The sequence below is a fragment of the Chelonia mydas genome, chromosome 2 (assembly GCF_015237465.2).
Source record: "Chelonia mydas isolate rCheMyd1 chromosome 2, rCheMyd1.pri.v2, whole genome shotgun sequence".
NCBI classification, from domain to species: Eukaryota; Metazoa; Chordata; order Testudines; family Cheloniidae; genus Chelonia; species Chelonia mydas.
Window position 1 is genome coordinate 15,580,244 of NC_057850.1, and position 15,604 is coordinate 15,595,847.

A 15,604-nucleotide genomic window follows, 5' to 3' on the forward strand; every position below is an offset into this window, starting at 1 on the left:
TGCTGTGTGAAAGGGGTCACGAGTACAAAAGTCTGAGAACCCCTGCTCTACCCCTTCATTGTATAGAGAGCCTGGGCACCTAACTCAGGCTTTGTGGACCTCAGTGTGTTTCAGTGATTTTTTCTAAGCACCCAAAAGTTAGGTGTCCTTACGCTCAGCATTGCAATGCCAGTCTGGACTTAGGAAGACATGTCTCCCATTGCCATGTTATTATATAATACAATTGTCCTTTCATGGAGCTATTTCCCCTCCAGTGAACCACATGGACACCGTTAGAGACCTTTTGCTAGACTAGATAGATCACTGGTTTGACCTGGGGTGGTATAATTTTTCCCTTTCTACTCAGGGGCAATTGATGAATCCCAGACTTCACACTCACATAGTAAAGTCAGTTGCATATGTTGTTAAATAATTTTAGCCCTAGCTTTATGAATTGAATGTTTAAAGGGGGTTCTTTAATGACATAGTATTCTTTTTAATTCTTGCAATATTTTATAGCCATCTTAAAACTGCCTGATGCTTTTATTGAGAGGCCATAGTATATATAATTTACAGTGTCCTCTATTTCCGTGTCAGCAAAGTAAAGTTTGAATTTTGAATTCCTTTTTTAAAAGGCCAGGATTTTGTTTTCTCTTTTCCAGCATGACCTCCATGGACCATGTGCTGCAGTAGGTCTCTAACAGCTATAGATTCTTTGCAAGCAGTCTTGGGTGGGCGATAATCTAATGAGGTCATCTGTCTATAGCAGGCATTTTATCTCAGAATCATTTAGTGGGATCCTGAGTTTGATGTCTGCTCCAGCAGAGGAGGTAGGTCACTGATTTATATGTTGGAATGGGTACAGTATTAAGCCTGCACTCCTCTTCAATTGGGAAAGAAGATTATCAGTTTGTATGCTGTTTATTTCTTATCATACAGTTAACAAATTGATACAGAGCCAATTATGTTGTACTAGTTGTTAGCAGTCCACTCTGCGTGGCTGTGACTATTAATTTCTGTACCTGCAGTGTGTGCATTTGACCTTGATAATTTCCTTAAGTAAAAACAGATGAATAGAGACCATAGATGACTTGGATTTTCCCATATTGGAGGCCTCATCCCCCCAAAAGAGTTTAATTTATTGTTTGTAAATTCATAATATTTGTTGATCTCTGATGAAAAAGCCAAATTTCAAATATTTTTTCTCTACTTGGCATAAAGAACAAGTGTCCCAAATTTCAAGACTAGCTCAGTAGGATGCTTGAATAGTTGAAATTCCAGAAGAAAGACTAATGAAATTCACCTGTGGAATTCATTGCTATATGAAACTACATTGAGGCTGAGAGCTCAAAAAAGAATTATACATTTTATATGGGTAAATGTGAACATCCCATGGCACCTCTGATAAAACTATAAGGGATAGAAACCCTTATTTTCAGGACATAGTCAACCACTAACTAATCAGGTTAAGAGGAAACTTTCCCTGTGGCCATAACCATCCATTACAGAGTTTCTTGCACCTACTTCTGGCCATTTTCAGAGACAGGAACAGATGCACCACTGGTCTGATGTGGTATGGTAATCCATATGTTCCTATGACTAGTGTGGGCTCAGTCAGCCTCCGCCACGCCTGGGAGAGCTCTCAGAGGGAGGAGTTGAGGGTGGGGCAGCTAAGCACAGTTGGTGGCAGTCCAGTGAGGAGAGCAAACATCTAATCCTCAGCTCCTGGAGAAGGGCTGGTTGAAAGCAAGAGCTCCTTGGACCACTGCTGCTTGACAACCCCTGCCTTCCAGGAAGGGATGGCTCGATGCTGATCGACTTTTAGTGAGACTATTGTTCTAGATTAGCCTTGAGCCCAGTTGGGGCCACAGCCTACCAAAGCCCTCTGAAGAAAGGGAGCCTGACCACACCTGCGGGGCCATTCATTTATGGTCATTTCCTTGTGTGTTTGCTGACAACCCCTGAAGGGGCAGAAGACCCGGGTTCTCAGCCTCTCCTCACTGGACTGGACTGGACTGAGGTGGTGGAACGGCTGTAGGCTGCAGACCAGAGGCTGGGTGAGTGAGCCCTGGGCAAGGAACCCACTGACAGCAGTAATAGTGCAGGTCACTGCCACAAACACCGGCATTACAGTAGATGTATCCCCACTATGTCTAGTTTGTAGCAGCTTTAGGTTCAGGCTTGGGTGTCAGAGATGAAGTAAGGCAGAATTTAGGCTCCTAAGTCACTTGGGGGCTTTGGAAATGTTTGTCCATGGGTGTCCAGCTCCTGGCACCTAAGTCTCCTAGGTAACTTTGGAAATCCCAGTCCAAACACTTTTGTTAACATCTGAAAAGCTGGCACATGTCTTTCCCTGCTCATAAAGAAAGGGAGGGTTGTGGCCAGCAGTTCTCCGTGCAGGGAAGGATTTGACTTGCTTGTGCGTGCGTGCTGGGGGAGGGAGAGCAGATTCTGGTCCTCTTCTTACTTATGCTTCTGTCTCCCTCTCTGCACTTCATTTCCTTTGCCCGCTCAGGTTTCCAGGTGTAACTCACTAAAGTTAATCGCTTGTCTGTACTCCCTATTCCCGATCTGTGTCCCTCGCTTTCCCGGGTGCTTTGGGTTTACACAGCACCTTGAAGCACTGGTGTGTCCGGTATTCCCATGCTTACACTCTCTGCAGTTGCCTCTTTTCTCTTCCCCACCGGCACGGTCTCTTTTCCTCTCCCCTTCTTGCTGCCTGCGGCGCCTCCACACCCTTCTCTGCCCCCGCGTCTCCTTCTTTCTCTCACGCTCCCTCTCCTTTTCTCTTCCATGCGCTCTCGCACTCCCTCCTTCTCGGTCTCTTGCGCTCCCTCTTTCTGAGCCTCCCACTCTCCGCTTCTTTCTCTCTCTTTAGCGCGCCCCTTCCTCCCCACCCATCCCTTCCCTGTGCCGCCCCCTCGCTGTTTCTTCCCCCCCCCCCATCACCCCTTTTCTCCCTGTGCTGCCTCTCCTCCCTCTGTCCCTCTCACACTCTGTCTCTCAGGCTGAGGAGGAGCCGCAGCCGCCGTGTTTAGCCCTGTCTCTGATCCACGTGGCTCTGGAGGCGCTATATTAGGTGCGCAGGAAGCCCTGCCTGGGAGAAGCTCAACTGGGGAGGAGGCAGGAACGGCCGGAGCAGCGGCTCGCCCGGGCTCTCCCGGGAAGGGCGCCTGGCTCTCCTGGCTCCCAGGCGGGAGCTGCCGGCTCCTGCCCAGTCCCGCTGGCTGGGAAAGACAAAGGGAGACGCGGAAGGCAGAGCCGGCGGCGCTGGGACCCGCGGCGAGCGCCGAGGAGCCCCCCAGGACCTGTGAGTGGCCGGCCCGCTCGCCCTGCCCTTCCTCTGCTGGGGCGCTTCTCCGGTGAGCCGCTGGGACCCTCAGCCCCCGACGGGGGGAGGGGAGCGAGAGGGGATCCCGGGGAAAGGATGGGGAGAGTTCCGAGCGGGGCAAAGGCGCAGTGGATTGGGGGTGGCACCAGGGGGCGCAGTGGCTGGGGTGACCCCCGCGGGGCAGAAGGATCCCGGAGCAGGGGAAGCGTTGGCGCAGGGCCGGGCAGCCCCCTTGGGGGCACGGAGCGTACCGGAGGGGGTACGTACACGGTAGGGCACGCCAGACCCGCCCGTGGGGCCGGAGGTCAGCCCGGGGCGGCGGGCTCGCTCTGCGCTCCGTGGAGCGGCGGAGAGCTGGGGCAGGGCTGGCAGGAGCCCGCGGGGATCCCCGCTAGCTGCCCGGCTCCGGTAACGGGATAGAGACGTTCCGCCCACAGGCTGCGAAGGCGCGGCCGCCTCGGCTGTCCGCACGCCTCTGCCCCGGGGGCTGCGGGTGGCAACGCCGCCGGCCCTGCGGGGATCTCGCTGTCGCCCCGTAACTTTGCCTCTAGCCCGGGGCCGCTCCCCGGCTCCCCCAGCTTGTGTGTGGGGCTGGGACTGAGCCAGCCCCCGGCCGGCCCCGGGCCCCAGCTCGATCCCGGGCCCCCAGCTCCATGGAGCGGGCTGTGCGCTTCCCCCAGCGCAGCGCTCGCCGTGGGCTGCCCCCTCTCTTCCTTCCCTCCTTCCTTATCCCTTCGCAGCAACCCCCCTGCTCCCCGTCGCCTGCAGGCTGGCTGGACGCGCGGCCGCCGCTCGGCTGGGGAGGGGAAGAAGCTGCTCCCAGGGGAGGCTCTGGTTTTGATCTCTGCCAGCTGCTCGGTGTCAGGCAGAGGGGAAATGAAAAAAGTAATTCAATACCCCGTGGCTTTGCCCTCCGGGGACTCGAGAGACACAGGAGGACACTCGCTTCGTGAGCCACCCAGACACGGTGTAGCCAGGCCGGCTGGTCGCTCGGTTTAGTTTGGTCTTTTTCTGAACGCTTGCCCGGGAAGAACTTTTTGTGGGTTGCTCCTTGCCTGTAAATCCTCCGCCGGACTGGGCTTGAGCTGTGCATTATTCCCCCTGCCCCTTCCAAAAAAGCTTTCTGAAAAGACGCCCACTTTCAGCCAGAGGGAGCCGAGCCAGGGCTTTGCCTCCCGGCCGCTCTGCAGTTGTTAATCCAGCAAAGGAGTTTTGGAAATGTTGGCAGATTGCGCCCGGGCCTCTCGCTGAGCAGATGGTCGCCCCGGTAGCTGTCGATACGGATAAATTAATAAAGGGACTTCTCATGTTTATTTGGATGATCAGCGGCTCTTTCCCGTCACAGCTCTCTGGGGTAAATTCTGCAGCGTCCGCCGCATGGCACAAGTTAACTTTGGGTTTCAGTGGGAAATTCCTCTCGGACTGAGAGGACACTGGTGTTGGGGAGGCTGTTTGAACGTCTGTTTGGCTTTGTTTCTCTGTTTTCCCGCACCCAGTGAAGAAGTATTTCAAGGTAATCTGACGCTTAAAGCGCCCCCTCACTCAGGAGAGATTCACACTGATGTGTTCGCTAATGTTAAATAGATTGGAAAGTTTAGTGCCCCGTGTAGTTTGCCAGACTCATTGCTCTGCAAAAGCTCCTTATTTGGGGGGCGGGGGCAGGGGGTTGTGTCTCTAAAAGTTATGCTGCTGGTAGAAGTGACTGCATTATTCAGGGTTTGTCAGCCTTTCTGCTGGAAAGGATTCTTTCTGGGTGAAAACTGGCATACAACTACGAGCAATATTTCTCTACCGAATTTTGGTGGGAGGGAAAAGGATCAGGAATTTTCCCCTTATAAAACTGACGGTCTTCCTGCTCTTAGGGGCCTGATCCTAGGCTCGAAACTCTCACTGACTTGATACCTTGCACAATCAATTACTGAAGACTGTAGAGTATTTGGGGATTCCTTTGGGGGGAAAAGTAGTATAAACTCAAGTTAACTATACTAACTCAAATGGTTTTTACTTACAAATGTAATTTGGCACACAATTAGTAACATGAAGTAAAAATAATTAACGTTAAAGGTTAACAAATCACCCGTTATGCATGTTTGATTCCTAAGGCCAAGATTTTGTCACGGATATCTTTAGTAAAAGTCACACACAGGTCATGGGCAATAAAGGAAAATTCAGGGATGCCCGTGACTTTGACTTTTACTAAAAATGTCTGACAAAAGGGGAAGCTGTGGAGTCCCCACACTGTGGCGGCTAGGCAGCTGCGGGGGCCCCAGCTCGGAGCTCCGAGGGGTCCCCCACCGTCCCTGGCAGCTCAGAGGTCCAAGGGCCCCCTGCTGTTCACGGCCGCCATGGGTGCCAAGGGATCCCTGCAGCTCCCAGCTGCCATGGGCTGAAGTCACGGAGCTCTTTGGAAGTCACGGATTCCGTGACCTCCATGACAAAATCGTAGCTTTATTTTTTACATGTGTTTGAGATTCTTTCTTACAATGAGCACATGTTCCAAATCCTTAACAAGACCATTTCTAGTTTTGGCATAAATTAAAACAAATGAGAGGATAAAAAATACATCCATATATATTTATTTGATAGAAATCTCATGTGTGGGTCTAATACGCATTTTAAAGAAATGTGTGCAGATGTGCCATATATATTGAAATGTTCATATAACAATACACTCTTAAAAATCTAAATTATGTATTTGCCTATAGGCTGTCATACTGTCTGGAGTGGTTCATGTCTCTGAGTACCAACCTCAGTGCAGACTGTCAAAAAGCAAGGCAGACACCCAAAGCTGGCTGTATGTTTTATAATTAGATTTCACCAACCTAGTAGCAAATGTGAATGCCTATAACAGTCTTACCATGGATCCACAGACAGTCCTGCTTGTGCATTCCAGTCTATCTACAGACCAGTCACTTACTGCAGGTCAGTTTGTACCTCATTTCATGCTACAGACAATGTTTGTAGCCAATCCTATAGTAAATTAAGGATTTATTAACTAGGGGGAAAAAATGAGTTATTTACAGGTTAAAGCAGGCAACATATAAACACAAATGAGTTAGTCTATGGTTCCAAAAAGTGACTGAATCTGTCAGCAATGAATGTCTTGCAGTGTTAACCATGTTGACCCCGGAGATCAATGCTTTTGTTTCAAATCTTCAGCCCTATGATAGTCCAAAGAGCAAAGGTTGACAAATGTTCATGTGAGATCTTTATTTCCTTCTTCCAGAATTCAAATCAGTTGGACGAGCTTTCTGGCACCGTAATGCCTTTATCTGCAAAAAGTGAGGAGGTTAGTTAAACAGAAATAAAAGGGTACAGCGCCAAAAGTGAAACCTCTGCAAGCTGCATGGAAACTTTTTAAAGACACCATAATAGAGGCTCAACTTAAATGTATATCCCAAATTAAACAACATAGTAAGAGAGCCAAAAAAGCCACCGTGGCTAAACAACAAAGTAAAAGAAGCAGCGAGAGGCAAAAAGGCATCCTTTAAAAAGTGGAAGTTAAATCCTAGTGAGGATAATAGAAAGGAGCATAAACACTGGCAAATGAAGTGTAAAAATACAATTAGGAAGGCCAAAAAAGAATTTGAAGAACAGGTAGCCAAAGACTCAAAGTAATAGCTATTTTTTCTTTTTTAAGTACATCAGAAGCAGGAAGCCTGCTAAACAACCAGTGGGGCCCCTGGACGATCGAGATGCTAAAGGAGCACTCAAGGATAATAAGGCCATTGCGGAGAAACTAAATGAATTCTTTGCATCGGTCTTCAAGTCTGAGGATGTGAGGGAGATTCCCAAACTTAAGCCATTCTTTTTAGGTGACGGATCTGAGAAACTGTCCCAGATTGAGGTATCATTAGAGGAGGGATTGGAACAAACTGATAAATTAAACAGTAATAAGTCACCGGGACCAGATGGTATTCACCCAAGAGTTCTGAAGGAACTCAGATGTGAAATTGCAGAACTACTAACTGTAGTCCGTAACCTATCATTTAAATCCGCTTCTGTACCAGATGACTGGAGGATAGCTAATGTGACGCTAATTTTTAAAAAAGGGCTAGATTCAGATGGAGGGGGTTGTTCTTTTAAAGGGTTGTTCTTTTAAAAAAGGGGGGGTGGTTCATCAATGGCTATTAACCAGGATGGGCAGGGATGATGTCCCTAGCCTCCGTTTGCCAGAAGCTGGGAATGGGCAATAGGGGATGGATCACCTGATGATTACCTGTTCTGTTCATTCCCTCTGCAGCACCTATCATTGGCCACTGACAGAAGACAGGATATTGGGCTAGATGGACCTTTGGTCTGACCCAGTAGGGCCGTTCTTATGGATGTGAGAGGGCCATTAGCCCAGTCTTTGTGTCCAGATGTTTCTCAATGTTCCCCTTAGACCTTGTTTACACTACAAATTACTTCAGTATAACCTACATCACTTAGGGGTGTGATTAATCCAAACCCCTGAGCGACATAAGTTATATCAACCTAAGCACTGGTGTAGACAGCACTATGTTGGCAGGAGAGCTTCTCCTGCAGACATAGCTACCGCCTCTCCGGAGGCAGTAATTATTAAGCTGACGGGAGAGCTCTCTCCTGTTGGCTTAGAGCATCTTCACCAGACGCACTGTAAGTGCTCTAGTGTAGATGAGCATTAGTTCTGATAGTCCTTCTTGATGGGCGGGGGAACCTCGCCTCCTAGCTGGGTTCACAAATTCACAGGAGGCATTTTTACAGTTATAAAGCAAAACTTATGTATTACCTTTATAGTATGAGGTACAAACATTACAAGTAAGGTTAACACATGCAGCAACTTAGAAGTATATTATAGAGACTAAACACATCTTTAGAAGTCTAACACCTATCTTGAACAATACTAACATACAGGTGAGCTGGTCTGTTTTCCCTCTATGAATGTGTCAGTGCTCAGCTGATGCCTACAGCCTTGACAAGGGGAATCTGGTCTACAGTATCTCACAGGACACATATTTTAAAAGGAAAAGCAACCTAATTATAGATTAGAGAGAGATTGGAAGGGTGAGAAATCTTATTTTTTAGTCAATTTTTATAAGCTCTAAAAATATTCTTTATAAGAGAAAATCCCAGGTTATTCTCATCTTTTTTTTTTTTCCACTGAAGTTTAAAGATGGACACTTTATCTATGATCCCATACTGGGCTCCTTCATATTAGTGTTTGTACAATGATGTAAGTTAAAGATGAAGAGTCACCTTTATCTATACATTTCCTGCCTCCTGGTGGCGTGCAACACATGCACTGGGGTTGACCCCTTCTTTGTATTTTGTTTGCATAGCTGTAACTGAGGGGCTGGCTTTGTATTAAGCATCTGCTTTGAAAAACCTACCTGAAATAGCTACTTACTGCGAAGACAAGCTTGTGCACTACCCTGTGTCAACCCTTGTCTACTGAGGTAAATAAACTTAACCCTATCCAGTTTATAGGGCTTGATCCAACACTCGGTAAAGTCGGTGAGTCATGAGCAATATGATGTTGTATTGTCCCTATGGAACCATGACGACACTAGAAAAGTCTTTGTGTGCTTTGCCAGACCTTCCCCCAAACACACACTATTGCGCTTTTGGCTGTCTGTCCACAGGAAATGGTTACACTAGAGTCCTCTCTACTCTGGCCTGGAAACTTAAGTGTTTAAACAAAAATGTAAACAATTTGGCTGGGCATTGAGAATTTGGGAGAGGGGAGGAAGGGGAAGGAAGTGTTAATGACACAGTCTTAGATGTGGCATAGTCTACAGCTGAGCTTCACTGATATGCAGGTGGTTTTTCTCTTTTTACAGCAAGATAACAGACACACAGTAGCTATCCTGATGTAAAATCCTAAGTGGAGACAAGACACTGGTAGCTTTCACCAAGAAGTTGCTAGGTGAGGTCTGCGCTATACTGCTTATCCCCCACCCCCAACTTGCCTAATTTACCCTGGGCACTACAGCTGGATAACTGCTATGCCTTGGCTATCTTGCTGTATTTTAAAAAACAAAACCCTGTTTGTTTCAGTGAAGACAAACTGTCTCCGTGGGGAAGTTATTGTGAAATAACATACGGTGTGACTTTACAGCCCGATAGTTACTGGGAGGTAAACTTGGTAAGGTCAACCATGGGTGGGGAAGTGGTACTGCCTCACCTAGGTACCTCAAGGTCAACACAAGTGATAGTTCTCACTGTAAAGTCCTGAACAATCACAGGTTGTTTATCACAATGTTTAAAACAAAACACCTTTGTGTCAGTGAAGACAAGTCTCAGTTTACACACCTGGCAAATCTCCACGTAAAGGGATACGAGTTAAAAACGAACAACCCCCTCCATCTGAATCTATTTTTTACCTTGCTGCTCTGAGTATCCTCTAAGATCACTATGAGAGAGATTAGAGTGGGAAAATACGGTTCTATTTGGTTTGTGCTCTTTGTGCTTTTGACAACACTTTGTGCTTAGTCAGTTTAACTGCTTCCCCTGTATAGTAAGTTGTCCCAGCGGTCTGTGCGTTTTCCCCACACACCAACAGAACACTTAACGTTATCACCACAAAAATTGGCAGGGGGCCTTGAGGAGTCCAGTGTTAGTGCCTGAAACTACTTAAAAGTATCTCTTTAAAAAAATTGACTGTCTTAATAGTAAAAAGAAAAGGAGTACTTGTGGCACCTTAGAGACTAACCAATTTATTTGAGCATAAGCTTTCGTGAGCTACAGCTCACTTCTATGGTTCTATCCATTTCTCCTTTCGCTTACTGTAGTATAAATCAGGAGGAAATCATGATAAGTTCATGGAGGATAGGTCCACCAATGGTTATTAGCCAGGATGGGCAGGGTTGGTGTCCCCAGCCTCTGTTTTTCAGAAGCTGGGAATGGGCGACAGGGGGTAGATCACTTGACGATTTCCTGTTCTGTTCATTCCCTCTGGGGCACCTGGCATTGACCATTGTTGGCAGACAGGATACTGGGCTAGATGAATTTTTGGTCTGAGCCAGTAAGGTCATTCTTATTGAAGTTGGCAGACATTTCTGTAAAACTGGTGTAAGGGAGAAAAGAAAATAAGTTCTCAGGTAGCATAGACGGGACCGCAGTCTTGCAGTTAGTGAGTCACTCTGGGATAAAAGGTGCTACGTAAGCGTAAGATTAGCTGCATTTAATAAGAGTTCTTTCCTGGTGTTTCGGTGGGTCCTTTTGGACACACTGTTTCAAAATAGTGAGTAGTTCCAAAGACTGTGCAGAAGTAGAAGTGTTCCCTTTAAAGATAAGAAAATGCCAGCAAGTTCACCTCTCAGTTGCAAACATTTAACATGCCGTTAACTTTGCCACTTGCTAGAGTCTTTGACAACAGTCTGTTTGGAGAATTATGAATACTTTTTTTTTTTTCCCCCCCTTGTTCCCAGTTCTGTAAAATTGTTTTTTTTTTTTAATTTTTACCCCCTCACTGGTATTGAGGAAAACTTTCTTTTGGCCACATCTTACTTCCAAACAAAGAACAGGAGTACTTGTGGCACCTTAGAGACTAACCAATTTATTTGAGCATAAGCTTTTGTGAGTTACAGCTCACTTCATCAGCTGTAGCTCACGAAAGCTTATGCTCAAATAAATTGGTTAGTCTCTAAGGTGCCACAGGTCCTCCTTTTCTTTTTGCGGATACAGACTAACACAGCTGCTACTCTGAAACCTATCTTACTTCCATTTGCTCCTCTCTGCACCTTTGTAGTAGGAAGAAGCATTGATCCAAGGCTGCAGTCCTTGGTAGACTGTAGCACAGAAGGTAGATGGAGCTGGCAAAACCAACATGTAAAAAGCAGCGTGACAGCACAGACAGAGTAAAAGCAAGAGGGAAATCTTGGCACCCAGTCCTCTCTTCGGTGGATGTCTTCTCTGCTTTAATCCAAACTTTTTTAAAAAAAAAAATCTGTTTATTCATTTCTTAAATATCTGACCACTCATGCTTTATTAGAGTATCCTTAAATAGAATGATTGTTATTTAAGAGGGTATGTTCTAAGTTAGCAAAAGACTGAGTCTTGCAATAAAGAGTAAGTAGCTTTAAATTAGCTCATTTTCAGTTTTACTTTAAAACCTGTTAACAACAGGACTAAGTTAAAAGGAAATACAGAGTGAAGAGTCTTAATGCCTGGTAGGATGCACTCAAATGCATTTTTTTTTTTTTAAAGCCATCAACAAATGGGCTTGAGGTGCGTCTAGGGCTCTTACTTGAAACCCCCAAGAGGATGTGTGGTTTTGTGAAAGAATTACTATTGGACCCAATGCTTTCTTCTCTATTCCACAATTAGACAGCCAATGAGTCAAATTCAAACTGATTGAGTCAGTGGATTGGCAATTTTGCTCTATAATCCAAGGACCCATAACATCCTGGAGAGGACAATTTATCGCAATAGAAAAGCAGCAATGATTTCTTCCAACCTGGGATACGTTGATCTATGTTGGAATTTGTGCACTTCCTCATTTTTCATTTCGTAATGTGATAAATAAGAGATTTATCTGCCCCGGTTTGAGGCATGTGTGTCTATATAACTTTCAAATTCTGAACCCACCATGCCTCCATGGTCCAAATGCTAGGTCAAAAAGAGGTATGATGGAGTTGGAACGCCTCTGTTTACAATAATATAATTCTATTGTGATTAGACACCTTAGCTAAGACGTCAGAATGGAATCAATGACCTATTCAGATCCATCATTTTAATTTAGTCATTGCTCTCAGAAACCTGCCAACCTGCTTTGCTTCTCCTGTCTAGCAAGTCAGTTGTAATTTTATTCTCTATAGGTTCTTATACTGTGCTCATCACTGCAATATCTGAGCACCATCTAGTAATGCAGTAAGCAACATCTGCCATGTTTGTTCTCTCATCCTCTCCCCAGTGGGAGAAGTGTGTGCAGTGAAGTGTCTTATAATTATTTTTTAAATCCCAAACAATATATACCTAAATATATAGCAGTGTGCATATGTTAGAAAAAGCAGCATCAAAGACGTGCCTTGCTCGTAGAGCAGAAGGTGGTGAGTCCTTAATTCCTGTAGGTACTGCTGTTAGAAGTGTCCTTTTGGCATTTTGATGGGGCACATAAGCCTTTTAAAGATATTTTGCTGTCTAACAAAACTTGGGCTTGCATTTTTTCCCATCTACATCCAAATGCAAACAAAAAATTTCTTTCATGTAATTACTCGCTGTGTACTTGAATTCCCTTGACTAAAGGAGAAATTGCACAACAAAGTCAAAGTCTGGAAAGCAATGGGGATATTTGTTACAAATCTGCTTGTCGTATGTGGGCTTTATTAGAGACAAAGAGAAGTCTTGCAGTTAAGGCATTGGACAGGGACTTGGGAGATCTGAATTTAATTTAATTCATAGATCTGCCACCAACTCTGTGACTGAGAGAGCCCATTAATCTCTATGTATATCTAGGCTGCAATAAGACCCACAGCACGGCTGCCACTGGCTAGGGTCGGCTGCCTTGGGCTCATGGCGTTCAAGCTGTAGGGTTATAAAATTGCAGTGTAGAGGTCTGTGCTCCGACCTTCTCCGACACCCCGCGTCCCCGTCCCCCAGCCTGAGCTTGAACATCTACACTACTATTTTTAGCCCTGAACGCCATGAGTCCAAGGCAGCTGACCCAATCGCTGAGACTCTGTGTTTTTTATCACATTGCAGACACACCCACAGTGTCTTAGGTCTCCAGCTGTAAATCAGGTATAACAGTCCTTTGGTCTGTCTTACCTGTTTTCATTGTAAGCTCTTTGAAACACGATGTGTTTCCTGTTACGTGTTTGTATGCCTCTTGGGCATCAGAGCCTAAGCTTTCTCATGGACACTTGTTATCTCTTCCATCCTCTGATACTCCCTCCCTTTTTTTATTTAATGCCCACAAGTACCTATTCACAACTATGGATGACGTGTCCATGTCTCCCACCTGCCACTTGCAGTGTGTACAAATTAGCACTCTGGACAAGGTGGAGACTAGAAAGCCCCTGTCCCTTACGACAGATTGTGCTCTATGGCCAATTTAAGAACTGCCCACAACACCGAGGAAGGCCAAAGCTCTGATACAGTGACAAGGTCTAGCAAGGTCTCCAGAAATTCAGCATTCCCACTGACAACAGGGAAAATCCTGCTCACTATCACTGCAGAGAGCCAACAGAGAAGCCATGCTGAGGCCTGCAGGCAAATCAGGAAGTGGAGTGTGCTCCAAAGTCCAACCTCCATCTGGCGAGTGGATCTGTAGCCACTGTGGGAAGGTTTGCACTCACGCATCGGGCTCTTTTCCCATACCATTGCTAAGCACCACTGATGGACCAACTCTGTATGAGGACTCCTTCCCTACTGAGTGGACTCCCACTGATTTAGGTGAGAGTGGAGTGTGAGTGAAAACAGCAGGATTAGCCCAGATGGAGCCGTACTGAGGCTACTTTAGGTCAAAAGCACAAAACGGATTTTGGAGGGCCCACTAATCTTAAAGGATTCATTGAACTTTGTCTGTTTTGAACTTTGCCCCGGAGTAAAACTTATTGGAACAGAAGATTAAACAGAAAATATGGTCATGTGAAAGCACTGAATTAGGTCTGGCTTCAATTCCTGGCTCTTCCCCAATTTGTGTCCTTGAACAAGTCATTTCATCGGTCTTTATTCTCTTCTCTAAGAATAAAATGTGGAGCATAATATCTCCTTTGTCTGTAGCGAGTGTAGACGGGATGCTGGAACAAATTTTATAGTGGGGGTGCAGCCATTGAACCAAACTGTAAACCCTGTCTATGATGGAAACCACATCAATCCAGAGGGTGCTGCAGCACCCCTACTTCCAGCACCTCTGGAGTAGACTGTAAAATCTTTGGGACAGAAATTCTCTCATTGCTTCCTTTGTTATTCTGTAAAGTTACACTTTAAAAAAAATCGACAACTAGAATAAGCCCCTGGCATTGGGGGTGGGGGAGAAGGGAGGCTCTGTGCAGCACCAATAAAAAGAAAGTGTAGTTATTGGCTTTTCAACGCATTGTACAGTGTGTACAGAAACCGTGATGGGAACTGTTGAACAGAGCACCTGTTAATAATGGAAAAGGTCAGTGCACAACGTTCTTGTCATGAGGCTGTAACTTAAAGAAATGGACCTCTGCTGCTGCTACTCAATGGGAAGGCTTTCTCTCCCAATGGCAGTGATTCTCACACACTCCGAAGAAGCTGAGTGCCTTTGCCCATTATCTCCCACACCAGGCGTTCAGTCCTAAGTTGTACCAAGCTGACCCAGCTGAGAAGAGGTGTGAGGAACAAGGTGGATGCAAATCAATGTTAACATCAAATTTTTTAATTAGGATTTTTTTTTACTTTCTCATTTAAATTATTGTGTTTTCTTTTTGCAAATAAACCTGTTTAAAATGAAATCTAAATTTAGTACAAACTCTCTGTTAAGGCCTAAACTTCTTATAATGTCTTAAAACTTTTAAATAACAATAAATTTGCTGAATCCATGAGCTTTTATAAAAAAAACTTTTGAGTTAAAGGCTGCTTTTCTAAATAAAGAAAGAATGGGGACAAACATCTAACTTTTGTGGTCAAGCTTTATAAATATGGCACAATAGGTCATCTTAAGTAATGTAGGCGATTGTATCATTTTCAGGAGATTTCGGCAAGTAGGAACTTAAGCTTCAGTTACTTTCCCTTAAACATATTAGAAAATTTTCCCAGGCTGACCAGAAATAATCAGTTTACTTAACTGATTACAGTTAGTCCCTCTTCTTTTATTAAACTATTTAGTTGTAAATATGAAACATGTTTTTATAGGAGAAGTTTATGTATTCAAAACATTCAAGGCTGTTTTGTTTAATAAAAATTTTATAAGCTGTTTTGTATGTTTCATTCTATTTCACTTACCATCCCAGTGAGCAAAAAGTTAACTACCTAGTAAATAAGCAGTATATTGACAGGATTCAGCATAGCAGCCATGTTAGTCTGTATTCACAAAAAGAAAAGGAGTGCTTGTGGCACCTTAGAGACTAACAAATTTATTTGAGCATAAGCTTTCGTGAGTACAGCTCACTTCATCAGAGTGAGCTGTAGTTCACAAAAGCTTATGCTCAAAGCAGTATATTGTTTACCATTTTCTCACATACTAAAAATATACAATTAATAAGAATCTGAAAATATTAAGCTGTATAATTGCTTAAATGTGCATAGTCATAGATAGTAAAAAGGTGTACCAAATGTAGTGTACGGGTTCTCTTTAGTTGTAGATCAACATGTTTTAATGGGTGTATCAACCAGTGAGAATGTATTTTTCTTTGGAAAATAACT

At 45.0% G+C, this 15,604-nt stretch overlaps 1 protein-coding gene across 2 annotated transcripts in view; it reads left to right on the top strand.

The window, feature by feature from the left end:
* Positions 1-2,399: 2,399 nt before the first annotated feature.
* The window catches only part of ST3GAL1 (ST3 beta-galactoside alpha-2,3-sialyltransferase 1), a 119,073-nt gene continuing 105,868 nt past the window's right edge, over positions 2,400-15,604 (top strand). Inside the window, exons 1-2 of one of the 2 annotated variants that reach the window (XM_043539059.1) lie at positions 3,014-3,341; positions 6,537-6,599. The gene's annotated coding sequence lies outside the window, so the exon portion shown is untranslated. Of the gene's footprint in view, positions 3,342-6,536; positions 6,600-15,604 lie in introns of both variants that reach the window. The other variant, XM_037891978.2, reaches the window with a different exon arrangement.